Source organism: Ambystoma mexicanum, chromosome 14 (genome assembly GCF_040938575.1).
Source record: "Ambystoma mexicanum isolate Mex_15411 chromosome 14, UKY_AmexF1_1, whole genome shotgun sequence".
NCBI lineage: Eukaryota > Metazoa > Chordata > Amphibia > Caudata > Ambystomatidae > Ambystoma > Ambystoma mexicanum.
In genome coordinates, this window is record NC_090940.1 from 597,928,295 (window position 1) to 597,945,557 (window position 17,263).

At 47.1% G+C, this 17,263-nt stretch overlaps 1 protein-coding gene across 1 annotated transcript in view; it reads right to left on the minus strand.

Annotated features, from left to right (window-relative positions):
* BTBD7 (BTB domain containing 7) overlaps positions 1–17,263 on the minus strand; it is a 288,393-nt gene that overhangs the window by 43,580 nt on the left and 227,550 nt on the right. The window lies entirely within an intron of this gene.

The window sequence follows — 17,263 nt, forward strand, 5'->3', positions numbered from 1 at the left end:
TATAAGGGGCCTTAGCTGGGACCTTTGCCAGGACCGACAAAGATTTGGCAGTTTGGGTGCTCGCCTTAGTCTTTGCAAGTTCGGCATCCGTAGAAGAATGGAACAATTCCTTGCCATCGAAGGGAAGGGCCAGAACTTTATCTTACACATCCTTTGAAAACTTTGTCGCAGGGAGCCAGGCTTGGCGGGAGGTGTCAATTCCCACCATCAGGCCTCTAGCTGAGGTATCCACATGGTGTGCCACAGCTTCTAGGAGATCTTGTGCCAACACCCTGAAGTCTGATAAACCGGCCTTGAAGTCGTCTAGCCTATCAGCAGGAATGCACTCCTGGAAATCGGCCAACTCCTTCCACAGCTTCATATTAGCTGCAGCCAGAATCAGCTCCGTATTTGCTTGGTGAAGTTGGAGTGCTGAGTTGGCAAAGGCTTTCTTACCCAAGGAGTCCAGAATTTTGTCTTCTTTGGAGAGAATCTGAGCCGCAGCCATAGCGGTCGAAGAGGCCGGCTTAAACTGAAGCGTGGCCGCAGCTACCACCGTCGAGGAAGGGAGTGGACAAGACGCCAAGGCAATCTCCTCGGAGGTATGAAGCCTGTAACGGGCAACGATCCTCTTATTCATATGCAGCCGGGTGTGGGGCTTATCCCAGACCTTACGGGCCTCAGCCAAAACGTCCTTGTGGAGGAACAGGCTGGTACGCTCTTATGGTGACAAGGTGAATGCTCCCGAAAGCACCCCTTCCTGCGGAGCGGGGGCCTATGGTATTGGAATGTCGAGGAGGGCCATCATATCCAGAACCCGGTCATGGAATGCACTGACAGAGCGGGGCTGCTCATAGCTATCATGATTTGCTTGACGGTCAGGTTTTAAAGTGCTATCCCGCTCTACCTGTGTCTTCTCTATGGGAAGACAGCCCTGGTGGCGGACAAATAGGAAGAGGTGGTACCACCACAGGAGCCGCCGGGGTGGAAGGTGGAGCCAGAGGCTCAGGGTAGATTCCTTACCCTTAAAGTACTCTTTCATAGGGTCAGAATGCATGAGCCTCTGAAATTTACTGAAAAATGCATCCTCTGATAAAGGTTTAGGCGCTGGGGTAGGCAGAGGCCTCTCATATGGGGCATACCCCCACAAACACAATGAGAATGTTTGCCAGAAAGGCCCACCACCAATCGGGTCCGCATAGACCAGTGGAGTAGAAGTAGGCGGAAGCAAGACAGTATGTGGCAGCAGCATCCGAGCACGCCAGTCATAAGAAGGGCGGAACAGATTTTTACGTCCAACCTGAGGTGAAAAAGGCTGCTCAGCCCCAAAATTAAGATTCCTAGCACTCGCCGTCGAGAACATAGGTGTAGGGGAAGAATCCAAAATGGCCACTGTGGACCATGAGGGGTGGGGCGCCATTTTGTCGATGCCTGAAGAGAACTGCGTCACAAGTGTAGATGAGGTAATCGTCTCCTCAGGCTGGTCACGCGACTTAAGTAACACCTTAGCCTTGACACAAGGATCCTCGGCAGAGCCGGTACTGGGGGGTCTCTGATGTTTACCTGACATCTTGGAGGTGGCCCCAAAATTTGCCTCCAGAGGAGGAACATCGGCAGAGTCAGTAACAGAGTAGGTATGGTGTATAACTGCCCTCTTTGCCCCTTCGACAGAACTGGTATCAGCGCGACCGTGAGCGCGGGAAAGCAGAGGAATCATCCTTACAGACAGGACCTTAGGAACAGGTCTCTCGTCAGTACAGACCTTCGCCTCAAAAAGAGGAACCTCGGGTTTCGTCCCGGTATGCGTAGCTCCCTCGTGAGGTGCCTCAAGCCGTGGCTTGGTACAGAAAGCTCCAGAAAAGGAGGCCTCAGGGCGTGCCCTGGTGTCTATATGGAAAGCCCCAGAAACGCAGACCTTGGAGCGAACCCTGGTGTCCAAAGCCACAGATGAACTGGGCTGAAGTTTAGCACCCGACAGGTGAACCTCGGAACGTGTTCCCGTCTTGGCAGGTCCGTCATGGGAACCTGCAACAAAAACTATGGTACACCTAATGGGCCTACAAGACACCACAGGGAAAACCCTGGTGGAAGAGCTGCTCATGCCCCTCCCGGACCGAGATGACCCCAGGAAGGAGTCCCCCGGACAGAGCACCGTAAAATGTAAGGAACTTACTGGGTGTCTCCTCTTTTCGTCGATCTGAAGATGAGGTGGAGGAACACACTGAAAGACGTCCTCCCACTGAAGAAGACGGCGTTGAAGTGCCTGGACGGAAAGGGAATCGCAGTAGAAGCACGAATCCCAGCAGTGGTCCAGCCCGAGACACTCCAAGCAGAGAGAAGGGGGATCCGCCCAAGCGAATCGACGTTCGCATGAAGAACATGACACAAATACAAGACGCTCCGGCATAGACGGAGGACTAAGCAACCGCAGGACCGGAGCAGGAGAGAAGGACAATGGGAACAAGTAAACTATCCCGGTGATGCAAGTGCGTCCAGCCCCGACCGCGCATAGAAAAGGACTGAAGGGCGATGCGCGGGGTAGAGCTCAGGAGTGCAGGGTTACGGCCACATGCGGTACCCCGCGTAAAAAGAGGACATTTAAACTTTTATGCTTTTTAACAATAGTGCTCCAGTCCCTTCCCGAAACACAGAATGTCCCACAAGTATGGAGGAAAGGTGGACGGTACTTAGGAGTATGTAGGTTTCCCTCTTTGATTAATGTCATAATGTAGTAGTTCGTTAGCCAAGATTGTATGCAGTACCCTGTGGGTGACTGCACCAGCCTCGTCCTCGTGGCAATAGGGAACCCCAACCTTTGGGTTAAGTCTGTACTACACAGGCTGGTAGTGTGGCTGAGCAGTCAGGCTTATCTCAAGAGGGGTCAATGTGAGCTGTAAGGTTGTAACAGAGTTTCACAATGACAATTATTCAAATAATTATTAAGGTATTTAACAATCAGTTATACAAGCCTTCTTCAAAAGGGAGCAAAACCTAACACTTCTAATACACTTCAAAACACACTGTTTCTCTAAATCAGTGGATACCCATTGGGGATGGCAAACAGACACTTCCTACACCCTCAGGTGACTTAAATAGCTAGGACACTGTGGACATGTATCTATCACTAGTACATTTAGAGCAATACTGAGTTCTGGGCAAAGGCTTAGATATGGGAATAAAACAAAGGTTAACAAATAATTCATAAACTGATAAGTACTTTTTAACCCACCAACGCAAAGTAAATTAACCCTTTCCTGGTGGAAAGGCAAAAGCACAAAGTCAGAGGTAAGAAGAGTCTCTCAGGGAGCCAGGAAAGAATGTTAGTTGAGCAAAGTCGAGAGCAGCTGAAGATCTTCTTGCAGGTAAGTAAAAGTCTTGAACAAGGTTTGTAGAAATAAGATTCACTTGAAGGTCCACAAGCTGGGGGCTTGTGAGGGGCAAAGCTGCAAGCAACTCTGCAATGGCGACCAAGACACGTCTCAACTGGCTACACAACAATAGGTAAGTCCTCTTAGGTTTACAGTACCTTTGGCTAGAAGAAAACTGGATCCAGCTGCATTTCTGTTCCTGTGTGGGTCTGCAGGTCCTCTGTTCCTGGGCCTCAGTCGTGGGGACAAGAGTGAGGACATCTGGGGACTCCTGCACTACGAATGGAAGGTCGGTGGCAGCAATGGGCAAACTTCAGATCAGTGGCATTTTGTGGTTTCACCTCCTCGTGTCTCTCGCAAATAGCACCACCTAAGTCTCTCAGATACGACTATGGACTTTCCTCGCATCTGGGTTCCAGCAGTCTGTTGAGGTGGCTCAGGCTTGGTCAGTCCCGCTTCAAGGCAGTCTGGAGGATCTTCTTGGAGCTCGGGTCTGACTTAAAAGCGGTGCACTTAGTATGGTGTTCCTCTCCCTGGCACTTTGGTTCCTGCAGCAGCAATGGGGTACAGCCAGCTCCGAGAGGATGTCCAGACTAGTTCACTTTGGGTTCATTGGTCCCACCAACCCAAGGGGAGAAGTCGTGCTTGCAGGGCTTCTCTAGTCGAGCTGAAGTCGGTGCTTCATCACAGCAGCAGGGCTTCACCGGGCAAACCAATGGTCCAGGAGTTGCTGCAGGCATCTCTTCCAAGTTCTTCTTCTGATTCCTTTGTTCCAGTGGTCGACTAAGCTTTCCAAGCAAAAAGCCTCGCCTTTTATGCAGATTTCTCCCATTCATTCACAGCTTAGCTGTCACTCAAACAGCAGGGTGGCTGTCCTGACAAAATGGGCACCCATGGGCGTTAATGTTAAAGGATATTTGTACCGCGCACTATCACCACGGGAGTGGTCCCCTGGTGCCCTGCTGGCTCTGAAAAGGGAAGGGGGTGAGTTAGAGGGAACGAGCACGAAAAGTGCAAGAGAGCAGTGATGTGATGTTGGCAGCCCCAGCCTGGTTAACACCGTTTGCTGGGCTTGGGATGCTTTCCAGTCGGTAGTCATGTGCTGTTGTGCGAGTATGTGTGGTTTGTTTTGTTGTTGGTGTAGTGAAGTTTGTGCGGTTTGTTGTGGTATAGGGTTGTGGATGTGTTTGGTTAGAGTTTGAGAGGTGTATGCAGAGGGGTGATTTTTAGTGGGTTGGTTATTGGCATCGCTGTCTAGAAGTGATTTCCTAAATTTCCACAATCTTTCTATATGTGGCGCATGAATATCTCTGCATTTCTATCTAGATCCGGTACCGGTTGATATTCACAATCCTTTCTATATATGACGCCCACCAATATTCACAACTGTATCCAAATGCTGGCCCACCTTCAAAAATCCTGTCTATATGTGGAGCAAGCTAGTATTCACAATTCTATCGATAGTATTCCCAATACAGTCTAGACGTGGCGCTGGCAAACAATCGCTATTCTATCTAGCTGTGGCATTGGCCGACATTCACAATCCTATCTAGTTGTGACGCAGGCTATTGTTCACAATCATATCTAAATGTGGTACTTGCTATCCTTCTTAATTCTAGGTGTGGCACTTGCTAACATTCCTAATCCTATCTAGATGCGAATCAGGTTAATGTTCACGATTCCATCTAGGTGTGGCACATGCTAACAATCAGGATTCCAGCTAAGTGTGGCACATGCTAACATTCATAATTCTAAGTGTGGCACATGCTAACATCCATAATCTTATCTAGATGCGACGCAGGCTAATGTTGACGGTTCCATTCAAGTTTGGCACATGTCATCATTCACAATTCCATCTAAGTGTGGCACGTGCTAACATTCACATTTCTATCTCAGTGTGGCACATGCTGACATTCACAATCCTATCTAGATGCAACGCAGGCCAATGTTCCCAATTCCATCTAGGTGTGGCATATGCTATCATTCACAATTCTGTCTGGGTCCAGCGCAGGCCAATGTTCACTATTCTATCCAATGTGGTACTTACTAACCCTCAAAATTATATGCAAGTGTGGAACCTACCAACATGCACAAATATGTCTAGATGAGACACGGCAAAATTACAATCCTGTCTCGAATAGACGTAGGCTGATGGGCACAATTCTAAGTAAGAGTGTTTTAAGTGATGTTCGCCTGCCAGTCTATGTTTTGGTAAGGTAATGTAGAGTGGCAGGGCTTGCTGGATTAGAGTGATTGCTTTACTCCACACCAATGCCACACTTACTTTTTTAGTTGCTGTCGGTTGATGGCTGGTTTCACTTGCTTCCCTCTGTAGACACTGTCTGGAGCCGCCTCTGTTGGAGCCGCCCTGTGCCACTGGCCCTTTGCTGCAGAGGGCTGCCCAGGGTAGATGGGTTTTGAGAACTCTAAGGCATTTCTCTGTGACAATGACCAATCGGATCGCGGGCGGCTGAGGGAGGTAGACTGCAGGGAAACAACCAGATGCAGGGCCGGGATATGTGCAACACACAGACCCAACTATTGGCCAATCAGGCCGGGGGGAGGGATAGGGAGGCGGTAATAGAGATGGGAAAACAGCCGAGGGAGCCGGGGAGACCACAAGGTCTACACTCACTGCGCAGGTGGATTATGGGGCATAGAGCACCAGCAAGAAACGCTTACCTGTTGCCTTTGATGGAAATGGCACAGGAAGCATTGCTGCAGAGGGTTAGGCCCTTACAAACAAAACAAACTATTGGCCAATCAGGGCCTGGGGAGGGCTAGGGAGGTGGGAATAGAGATGGGAAACAGCTGAGGGAGCAGGGGAGACCGCAAGGGATACACTCACTGCCAGGCGGATTGAGGGGCAGAGAGCAGCAGCAACAAACGCTTACCTGTTGCTGTGTCTTACTGCAGCAGCAATTGCAGCCGCTGTAATAACACAAGGGTGGGAAAAAGAAAATCACTGTCACCAGCCATTCATTGTAGAAAGGGTAACAACAATGTTACATGAGAAACTAGATAAAGGGGATACTAAGTAACCCCTCCAGCACCCTATTGTAGTGCGTGCTGGGTCTAGAAAGTTACAAAATGTAAGTAAAGTCAATTTCACTTCACTGTTCTTGGAAACAGTAGTTTATCCAAAGAGAAGGTATTTAAACCTTTGGGAAATCTAAGACTTCCCTGTGCCACTGCACTGAAGGTGCTGTGTGTCACAATGTAAAGATTATGCCTATGGAGTTTGTCATACTCCAAAACCAAAATAAGTGTTCAGATCAAAGAAAAATACACAAGCGAGTGGGAAAAAGGTCTCACTCGCTCCAGGTAAGAAAATAAAAGTCCTAAGGTAGAAGGGAATTGGCACATTTCTAAGAATTCTCCCTAACACTCGTAATATCTAAGGGGCATATTTATGGTCTTCGACACTTATTATTTTACCATCAAGGCTATAAAAAAAAGTGCATTATGGCCCTCCCCTTCGGTCTTTTTATAGTAGATATGACCAGGCCTCCAGATAAGTCGTACACAGCCTTTTTCATATCAATGACAAAGCTTCCTGACCTTTGTTAACCCCAGAACACTTTGCTTTGACTAAGTAACTATTTCACCTTGTCCCTATGTGAAGGGGAATCTTTTTCCCCTCTCACCTAGACTTTTACTCTATATGGGCAATTTTAGGGAGAATTCTCATATCTGATCTAATTCCAATTCAACCGTACAAACCCCCAGCTCTTTTGCTGGACTTTTTTTTTAATTTTAACCTTTGAGAGAGAGACTCTTTTCTCACTCTCGCATGTGTTTTGACCCAATTTGGATTATGTGTTTCCACGGTTTATGGAGTCTAACAAACTCCATAGGCATCTACTTTTTCTATGGTGACACACAGCACCTTCAGTGCAGTGTCACAGAGAAATGCCTTAGAGTTCTCATAAGATTTAAATACCTTTTCTTGTGTGAACTACTGTTCAAGAATAGTATAGTGAAATTGACTGTACTTACTTTTTCTCTTTGTAGGTTCAGCACACACCATTTTATGTGGAGTGTTGGGGTTTACCTAGTAGCCCCTTATCCTACATTCACATGTAACATTTGTATGTTACCCTCACTAATATAAATGGCTGGTGGCAGTGGTTTAATTTTCCTACCATTGTGCTTTTCTACTGCAGGCTGAAACCTCAGCGGAAGTACAGCACCCGTGGGTGACCATTTTGTCAAAATGCCCCCCCAAAATTCTTTTTTCGCCATTTGCCTTTTGTGTGGTCATTCTTGGGTTTTACTCTGTTCGTCGAAACAGATTTGAGACCTTTGTCTTGCCTTTGGCAGGCTTCAGCCCTGAAGCTCGCCTCTGGCTCCAACGTGTCTGGAAGGAATGCCTGTATGCAACCAGTCCTGATTGGCTGTCTGGCTGTCCTTTCAGGACAGCCACCCTGCTGTGTGATGGACAGCCTAGGCTGTGCATGAATGGGAGAAATCTGCTTAAAAGGCGAGGGTTTTGGGACTAGGGGCAGTTGGCCACTGGGATAAACACCGGACGAAGAAACCGTGAACAAAGCTTGCTGCATCCTCCTGGACCTTTGAATTGCCCGGTGAAGCGCTGCTGCTGTGGTCAAACTCCTTTTTCATTTGACAGAGAAGCTCCAGAAGGGACAACTTCTTCCCTTTGGTTAGTGGAACCAACTAACCTCAAGTCGAACTCCACCGAACCACCTTCCGCGACTGGCTGTACTTCCTCGCTGCTGCAAGAACTGAGTGCCAGGGGTCGAGAAATCTGTAGCCGAGTGCAACATCTGAAATCCAGCCAGAAGCTCCAGAAGTCTAAGGACCCTCCAGAAGCAAGATGACCAGAGCTCAAGTCCCCTCACCAGAGGCTAGCAAAAGAGTGAAGGAAGCTCAACCGCTATCGGAGATCCACAACGGTGCCGTTTGCCAAGCGCTGAAACTTGCGATGTGCAGCTGAACCGTAAAGAGCCTATAGCTGCCAATTACCACCACAGGAGCCCTCCAGACGTCCTCCCTCTTGTCCCCACGACTGAGGCTCAGGAACACGGGGTATGCACCGCTGTAGCAAGACAGTATCCAGCTGGACCACTTGTCTTCAAACCAGAGGTACTGTTTAGACTTGGGGTCTCACATAGTGTGACTGCATCAATTCTTACCCGACAGGTGACTTATGTCTCTCCATAGTGCATGGTTGAAGTTAGTTTCCTACAACTTTTGGGCTTTGGCTAGTTTGCCCCTAGGGGCTCCCCCGTTAATTTCTCTTTCATATACTTGAGTGAACTTGAGCCAGCACGCCCCACCTTATGTGGAGTGCTGGGGGGATACAATGCATCCCCTTTCTTACTTAACTGGTAATATTTTGTTTAATTATGAGTTTTACATGAATGGCTGGTGGCATTGGTTTTACCTTTATGACTTTTAGTCTATTACTCGCAGCCTGTTAATTCATCTTAGCTAATGCACAGAAGGGCCACCATTCTTCTAAAATGGTGTGCTTCCTTTTTTCGCCATTTCTTTGTGATTGCTTTTTCCGAGGTCTTCCCTTGCCATTCTAGATGGGAATGACATCAGTGGATGTTTTGTCTTCAGCGGGAATCCTTTGGATTACCCTCCCAGGTTTCAGAGTCTCTGGAAAGGCAGGAAGCGAGGGAGGAGTCCAAAACTCTGTAGCTCTTTGTCTTCGACCTGGCCTGATTGGACAGCCAGACCACCCCTTACTGTAAAATGCAGGGAGAGAATGCTGAATTTGTGCTGTGGTTCCTGATAAATACTCCGAACCTGGCAGTTGTTAAGTCGACCAGTGGAGCGGAAATCGAAGAGAAAGATTTAGAAACTACAGCCGTAGCGATTTCCAGCGACTGGAGAGCATGCTGGTAAACCTGAGCCTGCCGTTACCCTTCCTTCCAATTGACCTTGGGAACCCAAAAAGAGCAACCCACAGCCTGGCGAGATTTACTAAACTCAAGAAGACCTGCATTTTGAGCCATCCGACGTCGTGCTGCCCCCTTGCGGGTCTACAATACCCAAATACCCTGGGACCTTGAGCCATTGTGCGGTGCACGGACTTCTGAAATCAAGCTGAAACTTTGACGGCATACTGCTGGAACTCCAGAGACACGATTTGAATCCAAAAAGTCCATTCACCAGAGTGCTGGACCTTACAAACAACAAGAATCCAATCAGCGATTGGTAGGCAAGAATTGTTGTAACTCTGTGGGAGACTACACCAGTCTTGTCCTTTTGGTATTAGGTAACCCACCTATTGGTATAAGTGCATACTACACAAGTTGGTAGTGTGACTGAGCAGTCAGACTTCTCAAGAGGGGTAAGCGTGAGCTGTAGCATCAAAATCCACACATACAAGTATCCAAATAACACTCACTCAGGTTTTCTAGTAAAATAATTGTTTATTTAACAGTTATTTTTAAATAAGCATTCTTTAAAAATGGCAATGTGCAATAACAATACACTTCAAAACACTTTCTCAGAATCAAGTCAAGCAAGTAGATACTCTTTAGAGATGCTTCATACACCCCGATGGGACTTCACTAACTAGGACAATATTGGCATTTATAGATCACTTTTTGTACTTGGTATATTCTGATGTAGGTAAAAAGGAAAGGTTAGAGAAAGGAAAAAGGTTAACAGGTTCTCGGAGCATGTGAGCACTTTTAAATCTCCCAATGAAGTCTAGATAAACTTTTCCCAGCAAATATTAGTTCAAAAGCAATGTATCACCTATGAGGGACAGTATGAATCAAAGTCAATGGACTAGAAGAGTCTGCAGGGAGCCAGGACAGCCAAAGTCAATTTGGAACAAAGTCTATGGAGTGGAGGCACTTCTTAGATAAAGGTCTTGCAGAGTGTTAGGATTAGCCTTCCTTTCTATGGTTCACCTTCTGTATGCTGTATGTATGTGGTGATGTCATTAGTGGAATGCATGAGCTAGCGTGGAGTGTTTGTGTATGAATGGGTTCTAACCCAGGCAGTTGATCTAAGGAAGCCTGGGTGGTGGGAGCCAGTGGGTTTCTCTCATGATTTCCTCCTATCTCCTTATGGACTTGATGAGACCTGATTTGTACATGTAACTGAAGAACCTGAATAAAGCAACCATTAAGCATACCTGCAACTGTATCCTGATTATATCACTATGACCCAGACCGGGTCATAACAATTGGCGACGAGGTCTGGTCTTGGAGGGGACTGGATATGGATGGACCCTTAAGGCAACAAGGCAACAGGCACCTGTGTGTGTGGTCCAGGATAAAGAGAAAGGAGATACTGCTGTGGGGGGTGCAGAGCAGGAGGGAAGCTCAAGTGAGAGACTGTACAAGGAGAGGGAACCCACTGCCCCCCCATGGTCCAAGAAGAGTCCCACCATCCAGGGCTGAGAAAGTGACAGTGCCTTGGTAGGCGCAAGGACAGCCACCTAGGGCGGAGTAAAGCAGGCTGTACTGGTAAGCATCCAGGTTTCAGCAAGAGTGGCATCCAAGGCAGTAAAGCAGGCAGTCCCGGTAGATTGTGAAGAGAGTAACCTGCCAAGCACTGTGCCTCCATTAGGCAGCAGTTCACAAGAGTAATGTTGCCCTTAAACTGGAGAGCGAAGTGGGGCCCCAGGGCAGAAGATAGAAAGGGTGCTGCGTCTAGAAGAGTGATCGCTGAGTGAAGTTGTGATTGCTGGAAGTTGCTGTTTCCGCCGGCCGCCACAACCGAGGGGGCCGTTTGGAGCAGCGGAGCTCCGTGAGGTCTGGAGGACAAAGGCTGACTGGTGACGTCATGTGAGCATCAGTAGGATATGGCAATCAGATGGAATGATCATTCTACTTACATTCGCGCTGGGAAGTTCGTTGCGGTTGGTGTTGCTGGCGCTGACTATACGAGGTGCAATGAGGAGACTAGTGAGAATGAAGAGTGACTTTGGAGTAAGGCACCTTAAACGTCATAACGTGACCAGGAAGCGATCTTCGTTACGTTTGTAGACTGTAGAGCAGTCACGGGGCAATTCTCGGGAGGCAGCCAAAACATATGAGGATAAGTGGGAAGCAGACCGCTAGGAGCGTACCTGTGTGGAGCGGCTACAATAGTTAACAGCTGCTCCTCAGTGGATTAAGCCGTTTTTGATGTCTAGTTGCTCCATCTATATGGTAAAAGATTTTTGAAGCTGATTTTTTATACTCATTATGGACGCTATGCAGCTCCCATTGTTTTGTCAAACCGATGAAAATGAAAATACCAAGGTTTTGAAAATTGCACTGCATCGTGGGGCGTAAATGACTAAATTAAGTGTTCTCTCCTGTACCTTAGTAATGTCATTTGAAGCACTACCTTGAACGGAAGGTTGTTGCGGATGCGTGGGTGATTGGAGGTGCAATTGTGGTTTAGGGATTAACATGTTAGTGTTTAACCAATTTTGAGGCATTGCAGGAGGGTCAGCTTTGGACTTTTAAAAATCACAATGAGTGTGGAGGTTTACACTCTTAATAACATTTGCTGAAATGTGCAGAGTGTATTTAGTCACATTCTTTAATCATATGACAAGGAATTCATAAAGGTTAGGTTAGATGCAAGATTGCGTATTTGTGCTGATGACTGGGTAACAATTTGTGGGGTGTGTTAAAAGGAATTGATTTGTATGCTGCCTAATATGTAGTGTTTAATGATGTTGAGGATTTGCAGCTTGTAGCGTTGTGCCATGGAATGGACAACATGGACTTATAGATTTTGACTCTAAAGACATTACTTCAGAGTAATGTCAAATTGATGTATTTGCTTTTGCTAAGTGAATTGTAGGAACATGTTCTTTTGATATGAGTGTGGGTAGGGCCCTGCCCGCACTCCACAATTTTCACCTGCTAATAACCAACATGTTTTTTCTTAAGTGTTGAGTGGTTATGCTGCGAAACTGTTTGAAGATGCATGGCGTGCATGTAACCAGTGTGAAGTGTGTGTGCTCTGACTGGTTGTGGTTATTCTAGTGACTCTGCGGAGTCATTGTGTAGGTGACTAGTGGTAGTCTAGTGAAGTGGCTCAGAGGAGTCTTGATAGTGATTTGTGTGACTAGTGGTAGTCTAGTCATGTGGCTCTCAGGAAACTTGATAGTGATTTGTGTGACTAGTGTAGTCTGGTCAAGCAGCTCTGCCGAGTCTTGATAGCGATTTGTGTGACTAGTGGTAGTCTGGTCAAGCGGCTGCGGAGTTGTGATGGTGAATTGTGTGACTAGTGGTAGTCTGGTCAAGCGGCTCTGTGGAGTCATGGTAGTGAATAGTGTGACTAGTGGTAGTCTGGTCAATTGGCTCTGCGGAGTCTTGATAGTAATTGGTGAGGCTCTGCGGAGTCATGATAGTAATTTGTGTGGCTTTGCGGAGTCATGATGGTAAATTGCATGGCTCAAGAGGAGTCAGGGTAGTGATTTGTGTGGCTCAGAGGAGTAAGGATAGTGTTTTGTGCTGAGCCATGATGGTGAGTGAATGGTGAGTGATTGATTATTATTGTTTTCACTTGAAGTGTTGCTTCTGGGGTCATTCTGGATTTTGTTCTGGGTGGTTCTGGGAGTATGGCAACAGAACATCTTGGTAGTGGGGTTACCTGGTTGCTCTTAGTAGCCATGAGGGCTCGAGGTGTCTGGCCAACTCCTCGAGGAAGTATGGTGGTATGGTTGACTGGTTCTCCACTGGTTGCCTCTGTTCTCCGTGTTGCTATGAATGTTGAGTGGTTGAGGATGAGTCAAGTGAGTGTGTTTGGTTGATTGGAGGCACCTGTCTCTTTAGTTGCCATGAGTCTACGGTCTGGTGTAGTAGGTTAGACATGTTCCTTGTAGGTGTGTAGCGGACTTCGTGCCAGCCCGTATAGGTGGCCGTTTGTGCTCAGGTGTGGCAGTCCTGAGGTCTACCAGTGGCAGTGGTGGACGGGAGGTGTTTTGTTTCCTCAGGTTGTGTATGGAATGTTGGTTAGTAGCCCAGAGGGGCAGGTCTGTGTTCTAGCATAGCAGGCTGGTGACCCGTTGGTGGCGGCGACGGGTTGAAGGTGATGCGTGATTTCTTGAAGGACAGAAGTTTTGTTGTTTAGTTGGTGGGGTGCCGCTACCTGATTGTTAGTTACGCCTGTTTGTCCAGCTGTTAATTTCTTGGTCTTTTAGAGTGACTGGCAGGGCATCTATGCTTGAGGCCCTTCCAATGGTTAGGTGTGATGACCGCTTTAGGTCACGGTGTGTTTGAGGTGTGAGACTGGATTGTTTGGGATTGTAAGGGAAGGAGGTGTTAGGATTAGCCTTCCTTTCTATGGTTTGTAAGGGAAGATGTTAGGATTAATCTTTCTTTGCATGGTTTGTAAGGGAAGGAGGTGTTAGGATTAGCCTTCCTTTCTATGGTTCACCTTCTGTATGCTGTATGTATGTGGTGATGTCATTAGTGGAATGCATGAGCTAGCGTGGAGTGTTTGTGTATGAATGGGTTCTAACCCAGGCAGTTGATCTAAGGAAGCCTGGGTGGTGGGACCCAGTGGGTTTCTCTCATGATTTCCTCCTATCTCCTTATGGACTTGATGAGACCTGATTTGTACCTGTAACTGAAGAACCTGAATAAAGCAACCATTAAGCATACCTGCAACTGTATCCTGATTATATCACTATGACCCAGACCGGGTCATAACACAAAGTTAGGGAGTTTGTTGTAGGAAATCACTGTTGGGAGTTAGAGCTACAATCAACTCTAGGAAAACAGCTACTAAAAGTCTCAACTGAGAAAAGCAAGCTACAAAAAGGTAAGCACCCCTTAGTCAGAACAGTACACCTTAGGTTAGAAGAAGAGTATCCAGCTGGCTTTTCTTTTGGTTACAGTGTTGCTGATCATGTGTTCCTGGGCCTCAGTCGTGGGGCAAGAGGGAGGATGTCTGGAGGACCACTGCACAGCAGTTCGGAGGCAGCTATGGGCTCTTTTAAATTCAGCAGCACTTAGCGGTTTCAGCTACCGGCAAATAGCACCACTGCAGAACTTGGACACTGGATGGGCTTCCTTCACTCCTTGAGTCCAGCACTCTGGTGAGGTGACTCGAGCTTGGGTTGTCCTGCTTCGGGGGTCCTCAGGATCTTCCGTCCGGTTTAAAGACGTTGCACTCTACTACGGATTTCTCAACCCCTGGCACTCTATTCCAGCAGCAGCAGCAAAGAAGTACATCCAGTGGGGAAGGTCTTCCAGCAAAGTTCATCTTGGGGTTAGTTGGTCCTACCAACTCAAGGGAAGCAGTCGTCCTTTCCAGAGCTTCTCTTGTCGACTAGGAAAAGCAGTTTCAGCACAGCAGCAGGGCTTCCCTGGGCAGTTCAACGGTCCAGGAGGATGCAGGAAGCTTCTCTTCACGATTCTTTCTTCGGATGTTTCTTCCAGGGGTCGATTGTCTTCAGTTTAAGAAGCCTCACCTTTTATGCAGGTTTCTCCCATTCATGCACAGCCTAGCTGTCACTCACTGCAGGGTGGCTGTCCTGCTAGGACAGCCAGCCAATCAGGACTGGGTGCATTCAGGTAACCAAGGAGACTAAGGACAAAGAAGTTTTGTGCACCTCCCTCACTTCCTGCCCTTCGAGACACACTGGAGACAGAGGCGGGTTTCAGTACTGAAGCCTGCCAAAGGCAAAACAAACTAATGACTTAAACCTGGTTTGGCACACAGAGTTAAACTCAAGAAAGGCCTCACAAACAAATGGAGAAAAAAGAATACTGGGGCAATTTTGACACAATGGTCACCCATGGGCGCTATACTGCAGCCGAGGATTCAGCCTGCGGTAAAAAAGCACAATGGTAGGAAAATTAAACCACTACCACCAGACATTTAAAGTAGTGAGGGCAACATAACACATGTTACATGAGTAAGTAGGAAAAGGGGCTACTAAGTAACCCCCCAGCACTTCACATAAGATAGGGTGTGCTGGACCTACCAAGAGAAAAGGTATGTAAAGTCAATTTCACTTCACTATTCTTGGGGACTGTAGTTCACCCAAGAACAAGGTATTTAAACCTTAAGAGAAATCTAAAGGATTTCTCTGACACTGCACTGAAGGTACTGTGCGTCACTATGCAAAATACAGGACAGCCACACTGCTGGGTGATTGACACCCAAGGCTGTGCATGAATGGGAGAAACCTGCTTAAAAAGGTGAGGGTTTTGGGACTAGAGGCAGAGTCGACAACTGGGAGAAACACCAGACTAAAACCGTGAGCTAAGCTTGCAGCATCCTCCTGGACCTTTGAATTGCCCGGTGAAGCCCTGCTGCTGTGTTGAAACTCCCTTTTTCTGATTGACAAGAGAAGCTCCGGAAGGGACAACCTCTTCCCTTGGGTTAGTGGGACCAACTAACCCCGAGACAAACTCCACTGGACCACCTTCCCTGACTGGCTGTACTTCTTCGCTGCTGCAAGAACCGAGTGCCAGGGGTTGAGAAATCCATAGTTGAGTGCAACGTCTGAAATGCGCCCAGAAGCTCCAGAAGTCTCCTACGGACCCTCCAGAAGCTGAACACCCAAAACTCGAGTCCCCTCACCAGAGTGCAGGACCCAAGGAGAAAAGGAAGCCCAACTGGTATCCGAGATCCGCAATGGTGCTGTTTGCTAAGCCCTGAAACTGCGAAGCGCTGCGGAACTGAAAAGAGCCTGTAGCTGCCGTCAACCTCCAAAGTGTCGCCGCAGGAGCCACCCGGACGTCCCCACTCTTGTCCGCACGACTGAGGCACGTGAACCCAGGGTCTGCATTGCTGCAACAGGACAGAATCCAGCTCGACCACTCTTCTAACCAGAGTTACTGTTTAGACTTGGGGTACTTATCTAATTGTCTTTTAGCTGTGCTCTCTTGTCAGTTGGGAATTGCATTGGCTCACCTTTAGAGTTGATACCAAGTCTCTTTGCACAGGCTTAACAGTTTGGGAACCTTACAAGTGATTTCTACACTCTAACTTTGTGCAAGACTTTTTAATCTAAGAAGTGCCTCAGCTCCATAGACTGTTTCCAATTGCTCAGGAGGATAGCTCAGGGGCAATGCTCTCGTCTTGGAAACAAGATGTCACAGAGCAACACAAGTTTGATCCCCGGGTCTGCGCTTAGAAACCTCTAGGTATTAAGTGCGTTATAAATAACCCATTACATATTATATTACAAATTTACTTTGGCTGTCCCGGCTTCCAGCAGACTCTTCTCGCCCATTGACTGATATTGTTTGTCTCTCATAGGTGGTAACTTGTTTTAGACTGTCATTGCTGGGGAAGACTGGTCTAGATTTCATTGGAAAGTGTCCTCACATCTACTGAGACCCTGTTTAACCTTTTTACTTCTCTAAACCTTTCCTTTCTGCAACCTCAGAATCTGCCAAGTATAACTAGTGTGATACATAAATGCCATTACTGTCCTTGTGATTAAAGTCACCTCGGGGTGTAGGCATCAAAGATTATCCACTAACTTGTTCTGATTATGAAAAGTATTTGTAAACTATATTTACATTGTTACACAAATTGCCTTTTTTAAGAATGCTTTTTTAAAACTGTATGTTAATTAAATAACTATTTATAACTGAAACCTTGAGTGCAAGTGTTACTTGGTTACTTGTATTGACGAATTTCATTGCTACAGCTCTACAGCTCACATTTACCCCTCATGTTGTGTAGTCTCACACAGTGACACTGCACCAATTCTTACTTAACAACCTCTCCAACTGTCTGTAAAGGCAACACAAAAAGCTAAAAGTGGAAGCTCAATATTAGGTCAGGTTTAGAAACTGATAATCATCTACTGCAGTAACTCCTGTGCTACCAGTCCTACAGTCCTCAAGCATAAGTGGTAGAAGCTACTAGGAAACTATGCCAGAAAAAAGAAATTCAGCACAGGGAAACCAAATACCCCCACACAACCTTCTTTTGAGTCATACTACTTTCTGGTTTTC